Here is an 8942-nt window from a genome sequence, read left to right on the forward strand (position 1 = left end):
TTTCAAAATATATGCATTATTTATGAAGAATGCAAAATAGGTCATTTTTGGCCATTTTCGAGCTAAAAGCATGGACTATAGCCCATGGTTTTGATCGATTTTGGATCATTTTCACACCTTTTCAAAATTTTTGCATTATTTATGAAGAATGCAAAATAGGTCATTTTTGGCCACTTTCAGGCAAAAAGCATGGACTATAGCCCATCGTTTTGATCGATTTTGGACCATTTTCACACCTTTTCAAAATATATGCATTATTTATGAAGACTGGAAAATAGTTCATTTTTGGCCATTTTCAGGCAAAAAGCATGGACTATAGCCCATGGTTTTGATCGATTTTGGATCATTTTCACACCTTTTCAAAATATATGCATTATTTATGAAGAATGCAAAATAGGTCATTTTTGGCCATTTTCAGGCAAAATGCATGGACTATAACCCATGGTTTTGATCGATTTTGGACCATTTTCACACCTTTTCAAAATTTTTGCATTACTCATGAAGAATGCAAAATAGGTCATTTTTGGCCATTTTCAGGCAAAAAGCATGCACTATAGCACATGGTTTTGATCGATTTTGGACCATTTTCACACCTTTTCAAAATATATGCATTATTTATGAAGAATGCAAAATAGTTCATTTTTGGCCATTTTTGAGCTAAAAGCATGGACTATAGCCCATGGTTTTGACCGAATTTGGCTCATTTTCACACCTTATGAAAAGGTATGCATAATTTATGAACAATACAAAATAGGTCATGTTTGGCCATTTTTGAGCTAAAAGCATGGACTATAGCATTTTTGAGCTAAAAGCATGGACTATATACATCAGTGGTTGTTAGCAAATAAGCTAAGCTTGAATGTAGCGAAAACGGAATTTATGATTATTGGGTCCCGCCAAAAGTTCACAGCGCAATGCGATTCCACTATTAATATTGCGATTAATGGAACTAGCGTTAAACAAGTTGATCACACCAAATCTTTGGGTGTCACTATTGATAAAAACCTTAATTGGTCAGAACATGTTAACGACATTTCGAAGAAAATCTCATCAAGTATAGGGGCTCTAAAACGTGTTCGCCCATTCATTTCGACCGATAGTGCCATCCAAATCTACGAAGCCTTGATTCTACCCAAACTGGACTATTGTAGTGCAGTTTGGGATGGATTAAGTGATAAACTATGTGTTCAACTACAAAAGCGTCAAAATCGAGCGGCTAGAGTTATCACAAGATCTAACTATGACATAAGATCTAGCCATCTCCTTGACCAATTAAACTGGGATACACTTGCAATTCGTCGTAAAAAACAAAAAGCCCTACTAATGTTTAAAACGATGCAGGAACGTACACCAGTTTACTTACAAAACCTTTTCTCCGACTACCATACTAAATACAACCTTCGAAATCATGATAAAAAACTGTCAATACCTAAGCCACACACTGAATATCTAAAACGATCATTCAGTTATAGTGGGGCAAAATTGTGGAATGACCTACCATTAAATATAAAAGAGGTCATGTCAATACGAAAATATAAAACGGAAATTGATAGTCTATACAGTAAGAAAAGTTGTAACTAAGGGCTCCACGGCAAACATGTAAAACAGTAACTAGCTTTTTATTCGTAAATCTTTACTTTTAAATATTTTTAGGCAATCGACTGATGTTTTTACCGTGGTAAAATAAAGAAGCTTCCTTCCTTCCTTCCCATGGTTTTGATCGTATTTGGACCATTTTCACACCTTTTGAAAAGATATGCATAATTTATGAAGAATACAAAATAGGTCATTTTTGGCATTTTTTGAGCAAAAAGCATGGACTTTAGCCCATAGTTTTGATCGATTTTGGTTCATTTTCACACCTGTTCAAAATATATGCATTATTTATGAAGAATGAAAAATAGGTCATTTTTGGCCATTTTCAGGCAAAAAGCATGGACTATAGCTCATGGTTTTCATCGATTTTGGACCATTTTCACACCTTTTGAAAAGATATGCATAATTTATGAAGAATACAAAATAGGTCATTTTTGGCATTTTTTGAGCAAAAAGCATGGACTTTAGCCCATAGTTTTGATCGATTTTGGTTCATTTTCACACCTGTTCAAAATATATGCATTATTTATGAAGAATGCAAAATAGGTCATTTTTGGCCATTTTCAGGCAAAAAGCATGGACTATAGCTCATGGTTTTCATCGATTTTGGACCATTTTCACACCTTTTCAAAATATATGCATTATTTATGAAGAATGCAAAATAGGTCATTTTTGGCCATTTTTGAGCTAAAAGCATGGACTATAGCCCATGGTTTTGATCGATTTTTGACCATTTTCACACCTGTTCAAAATATATGCATATTTTATGAAGAATGCCAAATAGGTTATTTTTGGCCATTTTCAGGCAAAAAGCATGGACTATAGCTCATGGTTTTGATCGATTTTGGACCATTTTCACACCTTTTCAAAATATATGCATTATTTATGAAGAATGCAAAATAGGTCATTTTTGGCCATTTTCAGGCAAAAAGCATGGACTATAGCCCATGGTTTTGATCGATTTTGGATCATTTTCACACCTTTTCAAAATTTTTGCATTATTTGTGAAGAATACAAAATAGGTCATTTTTGGCCATTTTCAGGCAAAAAGTATGGACTTTAGCCCATGGTTTTGATCGATTTTGGTTCGTTTTCACACCTTTTCAAAAGATATGCATGATTTATGAAGAGTGCAAAATAGGTCATTTTTGACCATTTTTGAGCTAAAAGCATGGACTATAGCCCATGGTTTTGACCGAATTTGGATCATTTTCACACCTTTTCAAAAGATATGCATAATTTATGAAGAATACAAAATAGGTCATTTTTGGCTATTTTTGAACTAAAAGCATGGACTATAGCCCATGGTTTTGACCTAATTTGGCTCATTTTCACACCTTTTGAAAAAACATGCATTATTTATGAAGGATGCAAAATAGGTCATTTTTGGCCATTTTTGAGCTAAAAGCATGGACTATAGCCCATGGTTTTGATCGATTTTGGACCATTTTCACACCTTTTCAAAATATATGCATTATTTATGAAGAATGCAAAATAGGTCATTTTTGGCCATTTTCAGGCAAAAAGCATGGACTATAGCCCATGGTTTTGATCGATTTTGGACCATTTTCACACCTTTTCAAAATATATGCATTATTTATGAAGAATGCAAAATAGGTCATTTTTGGCCATTTTCAGGCAAAAAGCATGGACTATAGCCCATGGTTTTGATCGATTTTGGACCATTTTCACACCTTTTCAAAATATATGCATTATTTATGAAGAATGCAAAATAGGTCATTTTTGGCCATTTTCGAGCTAAAAGCATGGACTATAGCCCATGGTTTTGATCGATTTTGGACCATTTTCACACCTTTTCAAAATATATGCATTATTTATGAAGAATGCAAAATAGGTCATTTTTGGCCATTTTCGAGCTAAAAGCATGGACTTTAGCCCATGGTTTTGATCGATTTTGGATCATTTTCACACCTTTTCAAAATTTTTGCATTATTTATGAAGAATGCAAAATAGGTCATTTTTGGCCATTTTCAGGCAAAAAGCATGGACTTTAGCCCATGGTTTTGATCGATTTTGGTTCATTTTCACACCTTTTCAAAATTTTTGCATAATTTATGAAGAATGCAAAATAGGTCATTTTTGGCCATTTTCAGGCAAAAAGCATGGACTTTAGCCCATGGTTTTGATCGATTTTGGTTCATTTTCACACCTTTTCAAAATATATGCATAATTTATGAAGAATGCAAAATAGGTCATTTTTGGCCATTTTCAGGCAAAAAGCATGGACTGTATCCCATGGTTTTGATCGTATTTGGACCATTTTCACACCTTTTGAAAATATATGCATAATTTATGAAGAATACAAAATAGGTCATTTTTGGCATTTTTTGAGCAAAAAGCATGGACTTTAGCCCATAGTTTTGATCGATTTTGGTTCATTTTCACACCTGTTCAAAATATATGCATAATTCATGAAGAATGCAAAATAGGTCATTTTTGGCCATTTTCAGGCAAAAAGCATGGACTATAGCTCATGGTTTTGATCGATTTTGGATCATTTTCACACCTTTTCAAAATATATGCATTATTTATGAAGAATGCAAAATAGGTCATTTTTGGCCATTTTCAGGCAAAAAGCATGGACTATAGCCCATGGTTTTGATCGATTTTTGACCATTTTCACACCTTTTCAAAATATATGCATTATTTATGAAGAATGAAAAATAGGTCATTTTTGGCCATTTTCGAGCTAAAAGCATGGACTATAGCCCATGGTTTTGATCGATTTTGGATCATTTTCACACCTTTTCAAAATATATGCATTATTTATGAAGAATGCAAAATAGGTCATTTTTGGCCATTTTCGAGCTAAAAGCATGGACTATAGCCCATGGTTTTGATCGATTTTGGATCATTTTCACACCTTTTCAAAATTTTTGCATTATTTATGAAGATTGCAAAATAGGTCATTTTTGGCCATTTTCAGGCAAAAAGCATGGACTTTAGCCCATGGTTTTGATCGATTTTGGTTCATTTTCACACCTTTTCAAAATATATGCATAATTTATGAAGAATGAAAAATAGGTCATTTTTGGCCATTTTCAGGCAAAAAGCATGGACTGTAACCCATGGTTTTGATCGTATTTGGATCATTTTCACACCTTTTGAAAAGATATGCATAATTTATGAAGAATACAAAATAGGTCATTTTTGGCATTTTTTGAGCAAAAAGCATGGACTTTAGCCCATAGTTTTGATCGATTTTGGTTCATTTTCACACCTTTTCAAAATATATGCATAATTTATGAAGAATGCAAAATAGGTCATTTTTGGCCATTTTCGAGCTAAAAGCATGGACTTTAGCCCATGGTTTTGATCGATTTTGGATCATTTTCACACCTTTTCAAAATTTTTGCATTATTTATGAAGAATGCAAAATAGGTCATTTTTGGCCATTTTCAGGCAAAAAGCATGGACTTTAGCCCATGGTTTTGATCGATTTTGGTTCATTTTCACACCTTTTCAAAATTTTTGCATAATTTATGAAGAATGCAAAATAGGTCATTTTTGGCCATTTTCAGGCAAAAAGCATGGACTTTAGCCCATGGTTTTGATCGATTTTGGTTCATTTTCACACCTTTTCAAAATATATGCATAATTTATGAAGAATGCAAAATAGGTCATTTTTGGCCATTTTCAGGCAAAAAGCATGGACTGTAACCCATGGTTTTGATCGTATTTGGACCATTTTCACACCTTTTGAAAATATATGCATAATTTATGAAGAATACAAAATAGGTCATTTTTGGCATTTTTTGAGCAAAAAGCATGGACTTTAGCCCATAGTTTTGATCGATTTTGGTTCATTTTCACACCTGTTCAAAATATATGCATAATTCATGAAGAATGCAAAATAGGTCATTTTTGGCCATTTTCAGGCAAAAAGCATGGACTATAGCTCATGGTTTTGATCGATTTTGGATCATTTTCACACCTTTTCAAAATATATGCATTATTTATGAAGAATGCAAAATAGGTCATTTTTGGCCATTTTCAGGCAAAAAGCATGGACTATAGCCCATGGTTTTGATCGATTTTTGACCATTTTCACACCTTTTCAAAATATATGCATTATTTATGAAGAATGCAAAATAGGTCATTTTTGGCCATTTTCGAGCTAAAAGCATGGACTATAGCCCATGGTTTTGATCGATTTTGGATCATTTTCACACCTTTTCAAAATATATGCATTATTTATGAAGAATGCAAAATAGGTCATTTTTGGCCATTTTCGAGCTAAAAGCATGGACTATAGCCCATGGTTTTGATGGATTTTGGGTCATTTTCACACCTTTTCAAAAGATTTGCATTATTTATGAAGAATGCAAATTAGGTTATTTTTGGCCGTTTTTTAGCAAAAAGCATGGACTATAGCCCATGGTTTTGATCGATTTTGGTTCATTTTCACACCTTTTCAAAATATATGCATTATTTATGAAGAATGAAAAATAGGTCATTTTTGGCCATTTTCAGGCAAAAAGCATGGACTATAGCCCATGGTTTTGATCGTATTTGGATCATTTTCACACCTTTTGAAAAGATATGCATAATTTATGAAGAATACAAAATAGGTCATTTTTGGCATTTTTTGAGCAAAAAGCATGGACTTTAGCCCATAGTTTTGATCGATTTTGGTTCATTTTCACACCTGTTCAAAATATATGCATAATTTATGAAGAATGCAAAATAGGTCATTTTTGGCCATTTTCAGGCAAAAAGCATGGACTATAGCTCATGGTTTTGATCGATTTTGGATCATTTTCACACCTTTTCAAAATATATGCATTATTTATGAAGAATGCAAAATAGGTCATTTTTGGCCATTTTCAGGCAAAAAGCATGGACTATAGCTCATGGTTTTGATCGATTTTGGATCATTTTCACACCTTTTCAAAATATATGCATAATTTATGAAGAATGCAAAATAGGTCATTTTTGGCCATTTTCAGGCAAAAAGCATGGACTATAGCCCATGGTTTTGATCGATTTTTGACCATTTTCACACCTTTTCAAAATATATGCATTATTTATGAAGAATGCAAAATAGGTCATTTTTGGCCATTTTCGAGCTAAAAGCATGGACTATAGCCCATGGTTTTGATCGATTTTTGACCATTTTCACACCTTTTCAAAATATATGCATTATTTATGAAGAATGCAAAATAGGTCATTTTTGGCCATTTTCGAGCTAAAAGCATGGACTATAGCCCATGGTTTTGATCGATTTTGGATCATTTTCACACCTTTTCAAAATTTTTGCATTATTTATGAAGATTGCAAAATAGGTCATTTTTGGCCATTTTCAGGCAAAAAGCATGGACTTTAGCCCATGGTTTTGATCGATTTTGGTTCATTTTCACACCTTTTCAAAATATATGCATAATTTATGAAGAATGCAAAATAGGTCATTTTTGGCCATTTTCAGGCAAAAAGCATGGACTGTAACCCATGGTTTTGATCGTATTTGGACCATTTTCACACCTTTTGAAAAGATATGCATAATTTATGAAGAATACAAAATAGGTCATTTTTGGCATTTTTTGAGCAAAAAGCATGGACTTTAGCCCATAGTTTTGATCGATTTTGGTTCATTTTCACACCTGTTCAAAATATATGCATAATTTATGAAGAATGCAAAATAGGTCATTTTTGGCCATTTTCAGGCAAAAAGCATGGACTATAGCTCATGGTTTTTATCGATTTAGGATCATTTTCACACCTTTTCAAAATATATGCATTATTTATGAAGAATGCAAAATAGGTCATTTTTGGCCATTTTCGAGCTAAAAGCATGGACTATAGCCCATGGTTTTGATCGATTTTGGATCATTTTCACACCTTTTCAAAATTTTTGCATTATTTATGAAGAATACAAAATAGGTCATTTTTGGCCTTTTTCAGGCAAAAAGTATGGACTTTAGCCCAATGGTTTTGATCGATTTTGGTTCATTTTCACACCTGTTCAAAATATATGCATAATTTATGAAGAATGCAAAATAGGTCATTTTTGGCTATTTTCAGGCAAAAAGCATGGACTATAGCTCATGGTTTTGATCGATTTTGGACCATTTTCACACCTTTTAAAAATATATGGATAATTGATGAAGAATGCAAAATAGGTCATTTTTGGCCATTTTTTAGCTAAAAGCATGGACTATAGCCCATGGTTTTTACTGAATTTGGCTCATTTTCACACCTTTGAAAAAACATGCATTATTTATGAAGGATGCAAAATAGGTCATTTTTGGCCATTTCAGGCAAAAAGCATGGACTATAGCTATGGTTTTGACCGAATTTTGACCATTTTCACACATTTTGAAAAACATGCATTATTTATGAAGGATGCAAAATAGGTCATTTTTGGACTACTACCCATGGGGTGCAGCTATTTTGTACTACTGAAATGTCCTGTAATTTTGGATTATGAAAAGGTCCTTTCAATGAATGTGTTATTATTATTATCCTACGGAGTCCACATCCAGGGAAGGGACCCATCTCGTAAACCAAATGGGTTCTCTAAGTTTCTTTTTATCTATTTTATTTTATTCTTTGGGTGAACGATTTTCGAATTGAGCTTTTCGATTATGAAAAGGGTCATTTCAATGGATATGAAAAAGTCATACGAATGAGTACTATTATTATTATTATTATTATTATTATTGTTATTGTTATTATTATTATTATTATTATTATTGTTATTATTATTATTATTATTATTATTATTATTATTGTACCAGAACCTTTCTCCTGAACGAAAAAAAAAGAAACAAAAACAAAAACAAAACAAGACAAAAAAAAAAAAAAAAAAAAAGAGGAAAAAAGCACGGCAGTGAAATTGTATCTGTTTTTTATTCTCTTTGAATGATTATATCTTTTATCATTATTTTCTTATGTTGTGTTTTTTTTTTTGTTTGCCATAAATATACTTAATTATATAGATAATGAGATGCAGGAACACTTGATTGCATAGGATGGATTAGATTGGTCGAAATTGTGAATTAAAAAACCAATCAATGCCAAACAGACTTCTGATGTTGTTTCGTAAAGTCGCGGCATGAGAGCATCGTGTTTTTAAAACTGGTATTGGTAGCATAATAAAACGTTGGAGTGGAAGTCTCCAGTGCTAACGTTCGTGCTTTTTGTATAGAAAACTTGCATTATGGCGTTATTTACTCCATCTACCAGAATCCCTTTCTTTTGGTCAGTTAATCAGCACCAATATTTTTTTCATGGGAAATACGAATTTGATTTGAATAAGAATAGACTTGAAATTCGAGAAGCATTTTGGTAGTGGTTAGTGAAATGACACCCATCATACAAATCGG

The sequence above is a fragment of the Actinia tenebrosa genome, unplaced genomic scaffold (assembly GCF_029948245.1).
Source record: "Actinia tenebrosa isolate PJP-AT-01 unplaced genomic scaffold, QUT_ActTen_1.0 PGA_scaffold6__47_contigs__length_16458017, whole genome shotgun sequence".
In the NCBI taxonomy this organism is placed as follows: domain Eukaryota; kingdom Metazoa; phylum Cnidaria; class Anthozoa; order Actiniaria; family Actiniidae; genus Actinia; species Actinia tenebrosa.